Below are 13,993 nucleotides of genomic sequence, written 5' to 3'. Positions count from 1 at the left end.
AGGTGGGTGACGCAACACAAAGAACAGAGTAAATTCTCTGCTGCGCTCCCCGTCTCAAGTAGCCTAAATGCCTGTGCAGGGCCAGTCACACAAAAGGAAAAGTTGCCATCCTGACCATAAGGCCCTTTTGGGTGTTCAGGATTATTCAGGTATAGTTCTCATGTGGCGGTGTTGAAATGTGGCAGTGGACATCACAGTTCGACACCTGTTCAGTTGGAGTTAATGGTAACTTCAAAACAGTGTTTTGAATGTCAATGCACTTCTATCTGCAGATAAAATAAGTCCAGTCATTGTACTACATGTTCAACTCTCATAAAAAGGCTGACACTGAGGATGGTTAGACTTTCTGCAAAAATTCTACAACGTGTCTGCATTGTTATTGCTGTGGTCAGAGTCTAAGATCCGCCTGAGCTCATCTTCATGACCAGTTAGCTTTGCAGTATTGCTGCACCTACCGATCGGAAGGCCTTCCTGCCTCAAATGCTATTAACATAAAGACAACACGAACACTATATATCTCGCCAAAGATACTAGCTACACACAAGCTACTTACACAACTCATAGCACAAAAAAACAGCAGTCATGTTTGCTCTAGTGTTTTGTCCAATGAGCAGACAACCCTCCAGGCCTTTCACAGAGCAGTCAGGGTTGCCACGGCACCCAGTGACATTCAAAGACGTCATTAGGGGGATGGGAGGTTAATAAAGGTCTGGTCAGTCGTCAGCGGTTCTAAATATAGACAGAAAGAGATTGGAGAAGAGAGCAGCCAGTAAGAGAATCCACAGGTTGTTGTTGTTGTTAGGATTTGTTCTGATATAGGATAGCCCATGTGTAGAGGAACTTAAACCAACTGGAATCATGAGAACAAGTCTAAACAAATAGAAAAAAAAGAAAAGGAAAGTATTTTGTTTAAGAGACCCATGAACACATCCTGCTACTGGATATAATTCTGAATAATCACTCCAGTTTGCTGACTTCTTTAAGATAAAAGTAATGGTGAACCATGCAGCCACCATAAAGCCTCAGACTTCGAGATGCTGGTTTCCTGTCATCAAACAAGTTTGTAAAACAACACATGAGTAATGCCCTGAGGGGAGTTCATGGAGAGGATCAGAGGGTTAAGAGGTCACGGGGGAGGGGGGCTTTCTTTGCATTTCATGAAGAAAAAAAAGCTGGAGAAAAGAAAACCAGACTTACCTGTGGTGTTGGCAGAAATGATGAACGGAGAAGCCAGAGATGATTGCGTTAGTGGTCTTTGTTGTTCCAAAACTCAGTCAAATTGAAGGTAATAAGAATTAGGATGATAAAGCTTTAGGCGAGTGTGTATTTGCTTGTGTTTGGGAATGGACTGAAGGTTCTAAAGTGGGTCTTCGGCGTCAGCCATGACTTTGGTCCACAGAGGTATGGTGGATCAGTAGGCTCTTCCCCTTCTTCGAGTCAATCCCACTGCAATAGTCACAAATGAACAAGAGTTAGCCAGCTGCAGTTCAAGGATCCTGGTATCCGTAACTCCTCACATGCCTGGCCACAGCAGATAGCATGGCCAGCATTCATTCTGGCATAAGTAATTCAGTAATGTTAGTTTTCGACTCCCATTTTGCTTAGTCAGGCAATGACAGAGTAGGTGATCTGCTAGTCAAGATTAGTTGTTACACACAGGCCAAATAAGCAGTTGGGCTACCTCCATTTGCAACTCTCCCTCCCAGACTTCTACCATGATAAAACAGATGACCAATGATTTTACATTATTCCTCTCCAGACTACCATTAAAACACTAACTCATAAAAAAAAAATCTAGTTGCTAAAGACTGTCTGAAATGTGGAAAATTGTTTTGCTTTGAGGGAAGGTGAGGGAGGGGGTGTTAGTCAGTTTGCCTCCGCCGAAAAGCACTCGCAGAGCTGTTAATGGGATGAGTCATGCAGCCTGGGGTCTGCAGAGACGAGAGAGAGACAGCAACACTACGATACCCACACTCCCCCTGGGGATGGAGGAGGAGAGGCATAGCGCTGCAATGCCCATACTGGCCCTCAGTCGCACCATGCTTCTCAATGACCCCAGGTGAGTGGACAAATGGACAGTGTCAATATGTGCAGTCTTTCTAAACTGGGCCTCTGTTCTAAATGAATAGGCTACTTAGTCATTTCATCAGTGTGAATGTGTAAACACACATTCTAAATTACTTAATTGTGTAAATATCTCCCTGCTCTATAACGTTTCACTTATGTATGATGGTCTATTTCATAGGTTGCAAAATAAATAAAACCTTAGTTGTTGCTTCCTAGATCGCTCGTATAGCTATTAAAGCCATGTCACACATTTTTACAAGGGGATTCCATCCAAGGGTTCTGCCCAACATAAATGAAAATCTATATTCTCTTTATTCCAATTAGCCTTTAAAATCTGGAATCCGTACTTAGTGAATATGCCACATCCATTTGCGATGTTACAACAGAAGTTATTTCAAACTACTGACAGTTCATTTCCCTCAGACATCATTGCATGCACGATACAAGAGCAGAGGTATTGCACATTTCTTTTGTTGCCATGCTAGATGCTCCGCTCCTCAGTTTCATCAACAAATCAAAAACAATTAATGCGCTGGGGCGAGCAGTGGCGCCGTTTCACCTTAAGCGGATGAAATATTCATTAAACTCCTGTCAAGGTAGCCTAATCACATGCAATAAAATGGATGCAAATTGCTATATGCATTATGTTAAAATTGTTTTTACAAAGAGGTTATTCACGCACTTTGCAGACCTTACCCAGAGCAAATTACATCATACAAATGTACATATTTTGTATTCGCACAGCTGGATGAACACTGGCGCAGTGCCAATTGTCTCTCTCATTAAGATACACCAATGACCTTTGATGATTTGAACATAACCTCCTGGTTAAATCCTTAACGTGCGATGTTGGCCCCATTACATCTCACAGAAAAAGATATAACAAAGTGCCTGCTTTATGGTTAATCCCTATTCATCTCAGTTTGCTCTGCAGCTGCTGTTGGGTCTGCATCCTACAGGAGTCCTGGCAGTTCCACAGCCCACTGGGGCACCCTGCGTTTTGGACAGTGTCCCTCCCTGGACCTGCGGCCTCACCTACTGGGCAGAGGGAGCAACTACAGGGGCAGGACGTGGCCAGACAGGAGACATTGTTTTCAGCACTTACAGTACCAGTCAAAAGTTGACACACCTACTCATTGAAGGGTTCCTTTATTTTTAAAATTTTCTACAATGTAGAATAGTGACGACATCAAACTATGAAGTAACACATATGGAATCATGTAGTAACAAAACGTGTTAAACAAATCTAAATATAGTTTACATATTATATGAGATTCTTCAAAGTAGCCACCCTTTGCCTTGATGACAGCTTTGCACTCTTGGCATTCTCTCATTCCAGATGAGGTAATCATCTGGAATGCATTTAAATTAACAGGTGTGCCTTGTTAAAAGCTCATTTGTGGAATTTCTTTCCTTCTTAATGCGTTTGAGCAAATCAGTTGTGTTGTGACAAGGTGGGGGTGGTATACAGAAGATAACCCTATTTGCTATAAGATTATGGCAAGAACAGCTCAAATAGGCAAAGAGAAACAGTTCATCAATACATTAAGACATGAAGATCGGTCAGTCAAAGCGGAACATTTCAAGAACTTTGAAAGTTTCTTCTAGTGCAGGTGCAAAAACCATCAAGCGCTATGATGAAACTGGCTCTCATGAGGACCGCCACAGGAAAGGAAGACCCAAAGTTCAAAGCAAACTATTTGTCACATGCGCCAAATACAACAGGTGTAGACCTCAGTGAAATGCTTACTTACAAGCCCTTAACCAACACTAAAGTGTTAAGAAATGATTTACTAAAATAAACTGAAGTTAAATAAAATGTATAAAAAGAAACATAATTAAAGGGCAACAATAAAATAACAGTAGCGAGGCTATATACAGGGGGTACCGGTACAAAGTCAATGTGCTGGGCACCAGGTTAGTCGAGGTAATGGGGAGGTGAGGAACAGTCTATGACTTGGGTGGCTGGATTCTTTAGCAATTCTTTGGGCTTTCCTCTGACACCGCCTAGTATTGAGGTCCCGGGTGACAGGAAGCTTGGCCCCAGTGATGTACTGGGCCATACGCACTACCCTCTAGTGCCTTGCAGTCGGAGGTCGAGCAGTTGCCATACCAGGCGGTGATGCAACCAGTCAGGAGGCTCTCGATGGTGCAGCTGTAGAACGTTGAGGATCTCAGGACCAATGCCAAATCTTTTCAGTTGGCTGAGGGGGAAATAGGCGTTGTCGTGCCCTCTTCACAACTGTCTTGGTGTGTTTGGACCATGATAGTTTGTTGGTGATGGACACCAAGGAAATTTAAGCTCTCAACCTGCTCCACTATTGCCCCGTAGTGGAGCTGTAGTGTACGACCATCTCCTTTGTTTTACGTCTGCTGCAGAGGATAAGTCCATTATGGTTAACTGCACCTCAGATTGTAGCATTTATTTTGGCTGCAGAGTTGAAGTAACAGACATCAACATCAACTGTTCAGAGGAGACTGCGTGAAATCAGGCCTTCATGGTCAAATTGCTGCAAAGACTACTAAAAGGACAGCAATAAGAAGACTTGCTTGGGCCAAGAAACACAAACAGAAGGACATTGGTGCTAATCTATCCTTTGGTCTAATGAGTCCAAATTTGAGATGGTTGGTTCTAACCGCCGCGTCTTTGTGAGACGCAGGGTAGGTGAACGGATGAGCTCCACGTGTAGTACCCACCGTGAAGCAGGGAGGTGGGAATGGTGCTTTACTGGTGACACGATCTGATTAATTTAGAATTCAAGGCACACTTAACTAGCATGGCTACCACAGCATTCTGCAGCAATACGCCATCCCGTCTGGTTTGGGCTTATAATTTGTTTTTCCAACAGGGCAATGATCCATCACACCTCCAGGCTGTGTAAGGGCTATTTGACCAGGAAAGAGAGTGATGGAGGGCTGCATCAGATGACCTGGCCTCCACAATCCCCCGACCTCAACCAAATTGAGATGGTTTGGGATGAGTTGGACCGCAGAGTAAAAGAAAAGCAGCCAACAAGTGCTCAGCATGTGTGGGAACTCATTCAAGACGATTAGAAAAGCATTCCAGGTGAAGCTGGTTGAGAAAATGCCAAGAGTGTCATCGAGGCAAAGGGTGGCTACTTTGAAGAATCTCAATTAAAATATATTTTGATTTGTTTAACACTTTTTTGGTTGCTGCATGATTCCATGTTTTATTTCATATATTTCACTATTACTCTACAATGTAGAAAATTGAAAAAAATTAAGAAAAACCATTGAATGAGTAGGTGTCCAAACTTTTGACTGGTACATAAAGTAAATTGGCCATAAGAGTGAACAAATCTAGATGATTTTTAGGCCATATCACCCAGCCCTAATTACCACTGCAGTGTAATTCCTGGAAAGCGGATCTAAGTCCCACTCAGTCGCGGAAGTCTTGCCTCTAAGCCATATGATTTAATGGAGCGGAGTTAGCGCTGGAAGCCCATGCAGTACCGCCGTCCCTGTGCCTTCCACACTGAAGCAAGGCTCTCAGGCATCATGCCCAAACACGTCACTGATCGTTTAATGCTCTTTAAAAACTACTCTCCTCAGATGTCCCCTCCGGTTTAACACTGGCCCCTTGTCAGCACATCGACTAAATATATTCATATTTCTCTAGGGTTTTGTTTGGTTTTGCAAGGTTATCTGGGAACAGTCATGAGGATTAGACTAACGACAGGAACATGTAATTTAGTCAGTCACTCACTAACACATTTAGATACCAAAATCACCAAGACCAATTTGTGACAGGAAGGCATTGTTGCACCAATTGCAAGAAACAGCTCAAATTGAATTTATACTTTTGAAATTGTTAATTTTATGCAGCCTTTCTAACATCTGGGACTAAGTGCCATTAAACCTATGTCTTTCTCTTGTACACCCACAAAGGATGACATTTCCTGTAATTGCATACAATATGTCAGCTAAATCGTGTCTAGGGTGTGGTATGGGGCATAACCAAATGGCTCTCTGTGTGATATTCCAGAAGTTGGTAAGCAACTCTCCCCCTGCAGGATCCCAAGACACTCGGTCAGATGACATGCTCCGGGAAGGGCCTGGCTTAATCACGGCATTCACCGGAAGCTTGGTTATAGAAACCGTGTCACAGAGATAATGGGATGCCTTGTCGCAGGGTATTTCGAACCTTTAACCACTTCTGACTGCTGACCTAGCCACTTTCACCGGCTGCATTAGCCTAATGACGTACGAATGGGGATAAAAATATCAGCTCCTTTTTTTCTTCTTTTTTTTAACTCTTTGCAGTACCACTGCGTGATGGTGCAAGGAGACTCATCCAGCGAATAGCATAAGTGGGGGTCTCCGCCTCCTCACATTATCACTGAAAATACCGGTCCCTCCAAGTGACATGCTCTGTCCTCAGATCTTGGCATCAGCCTTTGCTTGAAGCCATGACTTAAATTGGTTCAACATATGAAGCACAGAAATTGTACACCAAGAAATTCTTAAAATTGCAGGGAGAGCTTTAAGCAGGAGCAAATCATTTTGCAACAATCAAATGTGCTTCATGTTGAAATTGGCTGCTGTCAAACTTTATTGCATAGCATTTATGAATGCAATGGCCTTCGGGCAATGCAACAGAAAGGCCTGTGGCACAGAGTCAGGTCTGGTCCAAAATCAGAACCACATAAGGAGGATCCTTTGTGCTCTTATAAACAGAACCAAAAGATGGCGTAAAAATGTGTGCTGCTTCTGCACATCCCCCTCAGCCAGCCCTCAAAGTCAAGGCGAGAGAGCGACCAGCAGATTCTCAAGGAGAAAGGAGGGACACTGCACTCAGCAGAGCCTTTCCCACCAGCAGTGAAGAAATGGCCCCATCTCCCCTTGATTTTATGTAAGGCCACACCTTACATAAAATACAGAGAGCATGCAGGCTCTCAATGGCAGTGCGGCACCTTTAATTTACCTTGAAGCTAAATTGTTCACTTAAATAGCAGAGAGAGATATGCCTAGTTAGTTGATTCAAAATGTAGTCAAATGAAGTATGTCTAGGCAATGGCCTTATAACTGGTCCAAGGATGTTTCATTAGGATCCAGACACCAAATTACTAACTTCAGTCAAATTATTTTTCCCCAACACTGAAGTGCCTCACAGAAATGATACAATCAAAACAATTTTGGGTCAGCACATTGCTCAAGGGTAGGAGGCTGGCACCTATTCCTTCTGGAATTTGAACCAGTCACATGCCCATTTCTCCAAGAATAGGCTTTTCTGGGGGCTAGGATTGTAAACGTGCATGGAATATTGGGGTGGAGGCTGTCAACTGTGGGTTTTATCCGATCAACACTGGTAACCAGGTTTCCAGGATTTAAAAACATTTACAAATATTTCAGCACAGAAAGCATGTTTAAATCATTAACATAAAAATAAAAAAAATCCAGAAAAATCACATTGTAGGATTTTTAATGAATTTCTTTGCAAATTATGGTGGAAAATAAGTATTTGGTCACCTACAAACAAGCAAGATTTCTGGCTCTCACAGACCTGTAACTTCTTTGTCCTTCTTCCTCTGTCCTCCACTCGTTACCTGTATTAATGGCACCTGTTATCAGCATTAAAGACACCTGTCCACAACCTCAAACAGTCACACTCCAAACTCCACTATGGCCAAGACCAAATAGCTGTCAAAGGACACCAGAAACAAAATTGTAGACCTGCACCAGGCTGGGAAGACTGAATCTGCAATAGCTAAGCAGCTTGGTTTGAAGAAATCAACTGTGGGAGCAATTATTAGGAAATGGAAGACATACAAGACCACTGATAATCTCCCTCGATCTGGGGCTCCACGCAAGATCTCACCCCGTGGGGTCAAAATGATCACAAGAACGGTGAGCAAAAATCCCACAACCACATAGGGGGGGACCTAGTGAATGACCTGCAGAGAGCTGGGACCAAAGTAACAAAGCCTACCATCAGCAAGGGCATTGAAGATGAAACGTGGCTGGGTCTTTCAGCATGAAAATGATCCCAAACACACCTGCCGGGCAACGAAGGAGTGGCTTCGTAAGAAGCATTTCAAGGTCCTGGAGTGGCCTAGCCAGTCTCCAGATCTCAACCCCATAGAAAATCTTTGGAGGGAGTTGAAAGTCCGTGTTGCCCAGCAACAGCCCCAAAACATCACTGCTCTAGAGGAGATCTGCATGGAGGAATGGGCCAAAATACCAGCAACAGTGTGTGAAAACCTTGTGAAGACTTACAGAAAATGTTTGACCTCTGTCATTGCCAACAAAGAGTATATAACAAAGTATTGAGAAACTTTTGTTATTGACCAAATACTTATTTTCCACCATAATTTGCAAAGAAATTCATTAAAAATCCTACAATGTGATTTTCTGGATTTCTCATTTTGTCTGTCATAGTTGAAGTGTACCTATGATGAAAATTACAGGCCTCATCTTTTTAAGTGGGAGAACTTGCACAATTGGTGGCTGACTAAATACTTTTTTGCCCCACTGTACAGCTGAGGTTATTTTTGCTTCACACTGTAGCCTAAATACTTTTCTACAGTGTATGAATCCAAGTTTCCATGCATTTTTGCATTGCAAACAGAATAGGCAAACATCAAGGCCCTGTTTCTTCAGGGCAGCACATGGGCAGGGCTGTTCAATAGCCTTTTCAACACCTTGTGTGATTCATCAGGACAAGTGACTCTGCGTCACGTCATTGATGAACTGTCTTAAAAAAATAAAAGGAGTTGCCATCTTACATACTGAACCCATTTCATGAAGGAGTAGGCCTAATCTCTCGTGGACAGATGCACGTAACATAAAAATGGTAGTAGCATCTGTCGACAGCCAGTGGGATGGCAAATAGACTAGCCCGAAACTGGCTGAGAGTTTCCGTTTAGAGGGATGAAGACTTTGCTAGTCTCGTTAGTACATTTACGCAATATTTTAATTCTGGGTGTCCGAGATCAGAGAAGCAAAGTTCGACCCATCAAGTTTAATTCAGGCAATCAATATAAAAGATACACATTTTAAAAATAGACAGTGACCCGCATAGAGAAAGCACATTTAAATGTATACTGTTCAGTGGCCATGGTCTGAAGCAAATGTTATTTATATCCTCCCTCATAAGGAAGAGGTCCCCTATGGAACATGGGGTCTCAATGTGTGACCCTTTTTAAGGTCTTGACATCTGTCACCATGTAATTCAACTGGGCACATCCAGATGTTTGCAGATAACCTGATCTTATCTGATAGCCAAGAGGGCAGAAATCAGGAGTGTGTGACAAGGCAACCCTTGAGCAAAAAGGCTGATGCTAGAGATGAAGAAACACTAGCTAAACCATTTACTTGGAGTGACTGTTAAATGAGGGCAATTCCACAGCAACAGGGATGCTGATATTTTTCACATTGGCATACATTTTAAACAAAATCCAATGATTAAAGTTAAACCATACAACTCCATGCACAAGGACTTAACCATTTTCAATTAAAAAAAAACACTTGCAAGGCCACTCGAGGACTGTGAGAGGCATCCACACACGTGAGAAGCAGCATCTGTCAATCAACTGATCTCTAGCAAATCTTTGACACTTCATCAAAGACAGGCATTTGTCATTAATTTAATTTTAGGAGGAAGTCCTTCTCCACGACCTCTCTGGCTCCATCCAACTTGCGAGCCAAAACCACAAGCCACATCTTTTCATAGGGTTTAGGGTGGCCTGCAGGTACAATGTTAACGTGTATAAAAACACAGAACAAGTCACAAATCAAAACCTTACTTTGGAATCCACTGTAGAATATACAACACATTAGGAAAAGCTGCTCTTTCCATGACAAACTGACCAGGTGAAAGTTATGATCCATTATTGAGGTCACCTGTTAAATCCACTTCAATCAGTGTAGATGAAGGGGAGGAGACAGGTTCAAGACGAATTTAAGCCTTGAGACATGGAATGTGCCATTCAGAGGGTAAATGGGCAAGATAAAATATTTAAGTGCCTTTGAACAGGGTATTGTAGTAGGTGCGAGGGGGACTGGTTTGATGGTGTCAATTGCTGTGCTTTTCACACTCAGTTTCCTGTTTGTATCGAGTATGGTCCACCACCCAAGGGACATGCAGTCAACTTGACAACGGTGGGAAGCTTTGGAGTCAACATGGGCCAGCATCCCTGTGGAACACTTGACACCTTGTAGGCCATTCCCCAACAAATTGAGGGCAAAGGTGGGTAGGAAGGTGTTATAATGTTTTGTACAGAGTATCTAGGCCTACCTTTAATAAATGCCATGTTCCTTTCATAAGTTATGCCTATCATGAAAGTAACTGCAAAAACAACTTTGTCAGCAGACAATCCATTGTGATAACCGATACGGACCATAAATGAATAAACTATTCAGACATCTCTACATAAGGAGCAAACCTACCCATCTGAACTAGGCACAAAAGGTGCTTCCAGTAATGCAAATTAGTATTTTGGGGGGAAGGCACTGATAGAGTTAATTGGCCTAAGGTATTATACCTTTCACTTTCATCCACATTTCATTTTACACAGTGAAACTAGTGGCATTAAATGTAATTTAACTAGGCAAGACAGTGAAGAACAAATTCTTATTTACAATGACAGCCTACCAAAAGGCCTCCTGCGGGGACAGGGGCTGGGATGAAAAATATAATATAGGACAAATACACATCACGACTTAAAGAGAGACAGACCCAAGACAACATAGCAGGGCAGCATCACAAAACAGGGTACAAACATTATTGGGCACAGACAACAGCACAAAGGGCAAGAAGGTAGAGACAACAATACATCACGCAAAGCAGCCACAACTGTCAGTAAGAGTGTCCATGATTGAGTTTTTGAATGAAGAGATTGGACAGTTCTCAGTTTGAGTGTTTGTTGCAGCTCATGTTAATTAGCATAACGTTATATTGAATATGCAAAAACACAGGCTACTGACTGTGTGGGATCCTCTTTCACACACGGCATAGGAACTGTATACACCTATAGAAACAACTATCAGGGAGTGGGACCCCAACTCAAGTGGCACCATTACCTTAAAAAAAAAAAAAATGAGGCGTCGCAAACTTGCAGACGACTGCAATGGGGGTAACCAGAAGTGGAGATTGCAGAAGTGGCAAACTGGTCATTTCAACTAGAACAAAAACACAATTTGCTAAACATGGAGGACACAAATTGCCATGGAGAGGGCACCGACGACTGCGGTACTGCTTTTAGCAACCACCATAAATAAAAACGTTTTAAAATTGTGATAACTAAATTAGCTAACGTTACTAGCTATATGTAAGTAGGCTGCTGATAAGCTAACGTTAGCTAGCAAGCTAACTAGACGTCTGGGATCATTACAACCTGGCTAACTGACTCTTTAAAATCAGATGCCAATACTATGTCAGTTTGTTAACTTAAAATTTTCCAAATCAGAACAATCCATTCGTGCACATTTACATTAGCTAAAGCAACTTCGCTTGCTAGCTAACGTTAACTAGCTATCAAAACTTCATAGCGTTCGCTCAGCTTGTTAGCTAGCCAGGAGTAACCAAACGCATCAAATGAAAATATCGCGAAAAACATTTCTTACCAGCAGTAGACGAAAGATACATTATCTCCCAGCAAACATAACGTACCTGATTGTCGTTATCCTTTTCGCTGCTCGGGGATTGCCTCTTTCACCGTTACACTTCTTGATCGGTTTAATAATATTTTGGGGGGTGAAATGTCTAATGTTCACTGTCAAAACTCTCTTTCCTCCATATTTTCAGCTCCTCCACCAACAACATTAATGACGTTTGTCCCCTGTCACGTGACTCCATCTGTTGGCGCTAAAAATAGATTATACACCCAATGAGTAACTCAGTACAGCAGGACAGATACTACTACCACGGCCCGAGTAGGAAAGGACTGCAAGTTTCCTACCAAAATCTTGGTTGCGCAGAATGTGTAGCGCATCTTTTCGGGAAGACTATCAATGTGAATCTTGGGCGCCACTATTAGATATACGGTAACTCAGAACAGCAAGTTACAGAGTATGCTAGACTAGAGCATGGGAAACATGTTTACATTGCCAAAGCATGTGGAATAGATCATAAACAAAACAGAAATGAACAGTAAAAGCTTTAAAAGAATAGAGCCATTTCAATTTCTATTACTGGCTACGTACAGTGTTGTAGCAATGTGCAAATAGTAGAAGTAAGAAAGGGAAAATAAATAGCATGTGGATTCTATTTGGAAATGTTGGCAGTGTAACAGTATAACTTTAGACCGTTCCCTCGCCCATACCAGGGCGCGAACCAGGGACCCTCTGCACACATCAACAACAGTCACCCTCGAAGCATCGTTACCCATCGCTCCACAAAAGCCGCGGCTCTTGCAGAGCAAGGGGAACTACTACTTCAAGGTCTCAGAGCAAGTGACTTCACTGATTGAAACGCTATTTAGCGCACACCGCTAACTAAGCTAGCCGTTTCACATCCGTTACAGTAGCACAGGTGAGGATGTTTTTCTCTTTAGACATCATTTACTTAATTATTGTTGCTAACCAGATGTAAAATTATGTTTTGATTAATTTATTGATGGAGTGGGTTAGGTCTGCTCTATACCAAATTAGTCTCTTCCCTGTTTCACACCTGGTAGTTTGGTGGACTACCAGCTCTGTCTGTCTCTCTCTCTCTCGCACAGACTTAATCTCACTTGCACAAGTGTGGTAGACCTTGCATTTGCACAGTGATGTCCCCTTATACATGCAAACTCTTGTTCTCACACTCTCTATTCTGGCCACATAGTGCACTGTCTTACTGCACAAGGAGCGAGATTGCCCTACACTCTCACTTTTACTGTTTGGTTTCCTGTGTGCTCATGTGTAGTTAGTTGCCATGGATGCACCTGACTGCACGGCTCCACACCTTACCCCACCGGTTTACCAGACACCCTCTCTCTTTCCCTCATCCTTCTCATCTTGCTCTCTCCCTTGCTTCTTTCATTTTAGGAGGGGTCTCGTCAGTCTGTCTGTCACAAACCAATATTGACAGTACTGTGAACCCTCCTGCAGAGGTGGGAAAGGACGTCATGCCTCCCAGGGAGCCAGCAATTGCTGCCTCTCGTACGTCAGAAAAGGCCATTTGTGTGAACATGGTGAGGTGGGATCGATCGATTCACGTAGAAAGACAAGATAGCAGCTAAAAATAACACAGGCAGTGCTGCAAAACAGGCTAAAAGCGAACAAAAGCAACCCTGTTTGTTCCACTGGTCTGACAGCAAAAGAGAGCGAAGGGAGTGGAGGAGAGAAGAAAGTTGAAAATAGAGGAAATAGGTATATTCTGACAGGGATTTTTACTCATGTTGGCCTGACCCACAGGTGTCTTGGATTTTATGGTGTATTTGCCTGCTTTTGATTTGTCAGGTCACACAAAGTAGTTGGAGAGATTCAAGGCTGCATTTTCAGTGGAAAATAGCCAACTAATTCTACCTATGAAGGACAATAAGGATGGGATTGACATGTGCTTCGAGAGAGAAATATAGAAAGATATATGAAGACAGGAGCAAGGACTCATCATTACCTCATTATGATTGCACAGAGAGAGAGAGATATGGGTAGATACATTGTCTTACATCAGATAGCGTGTCGATTCCGTAGGACTCGGGGGTACAATGGGGTAGGGATAGGATGACAGTGGTTCTACTCCATTATGAAATACAGATGATGCCCTATATATCAACATTATAATCCATGTCAATGTCATGGGTTATAAATATGCTACAAATGTTGATCATTAAATCTAAACATGAACTTTAGTTATCTTACATTTCCACATTACAAGCATAGAACCTGTAGAGATTCCCTACAGTCAAGTTATCATCCCAATCTACAGCAGGTGACCTTACCAGAAGAAAGGATAAGGGAATCTGGAATCAAAACTCAATGT

General features: G+C 42.5%; 1 protein-coding gene across 2 annotated transcripts in view; it reads right to left on the bottom strand.

Moving 5' to 3' along the window:
• The window catches only part of LOC110538386 (histone deacetylase 5), an 85,348-nt gene extending 73,374 nt beyond the window's left edge, over nucleotides 1–11,974 (bottom strand). The window contains exons 1-2 of one of the 2 annotated variants that reach the window (XM_090193474.1): nucleotides 11,699–11,974; nucleotides 1,198–1,446 (exon numbers count right to left, since the gene is read on the bottom strand). The gene's annotated coding sequence lies outside the window, so the exon portion shown is untranslated. The remainder of the gene's footprint in view (nucleotides 1–1,197; nucleotides 1,447–11,698) is intronic. The other variant, XM_090193475.1, reaches the window with a different exon arrangement.
• Between the last annotated feature and the right edge of the window lie 2,019 nt (nucleotides 11,975–13,993).

This window comes from Oncorhynchus mykiss, chromosome 12 (assembly GCF_057628025.1).
Source record: "Oncorhynchus mykiss isolate SJ-2025 chromosome 12, ASM5762802v1, whole genome shotgun sequence".
Classification (NCBI taxonomy): Eukaryota; Metazoa; Chordata; class Actinopteri; order Salmoniformes; family Salmonidae; genus Oncorhynchus; species Oncorhynchus mykiss.
The sequence above is the reverse complement of the archived record's forward strand: the minus strand, read 5'-3'. Positions and strand labels throughout refer to the sequence as shown.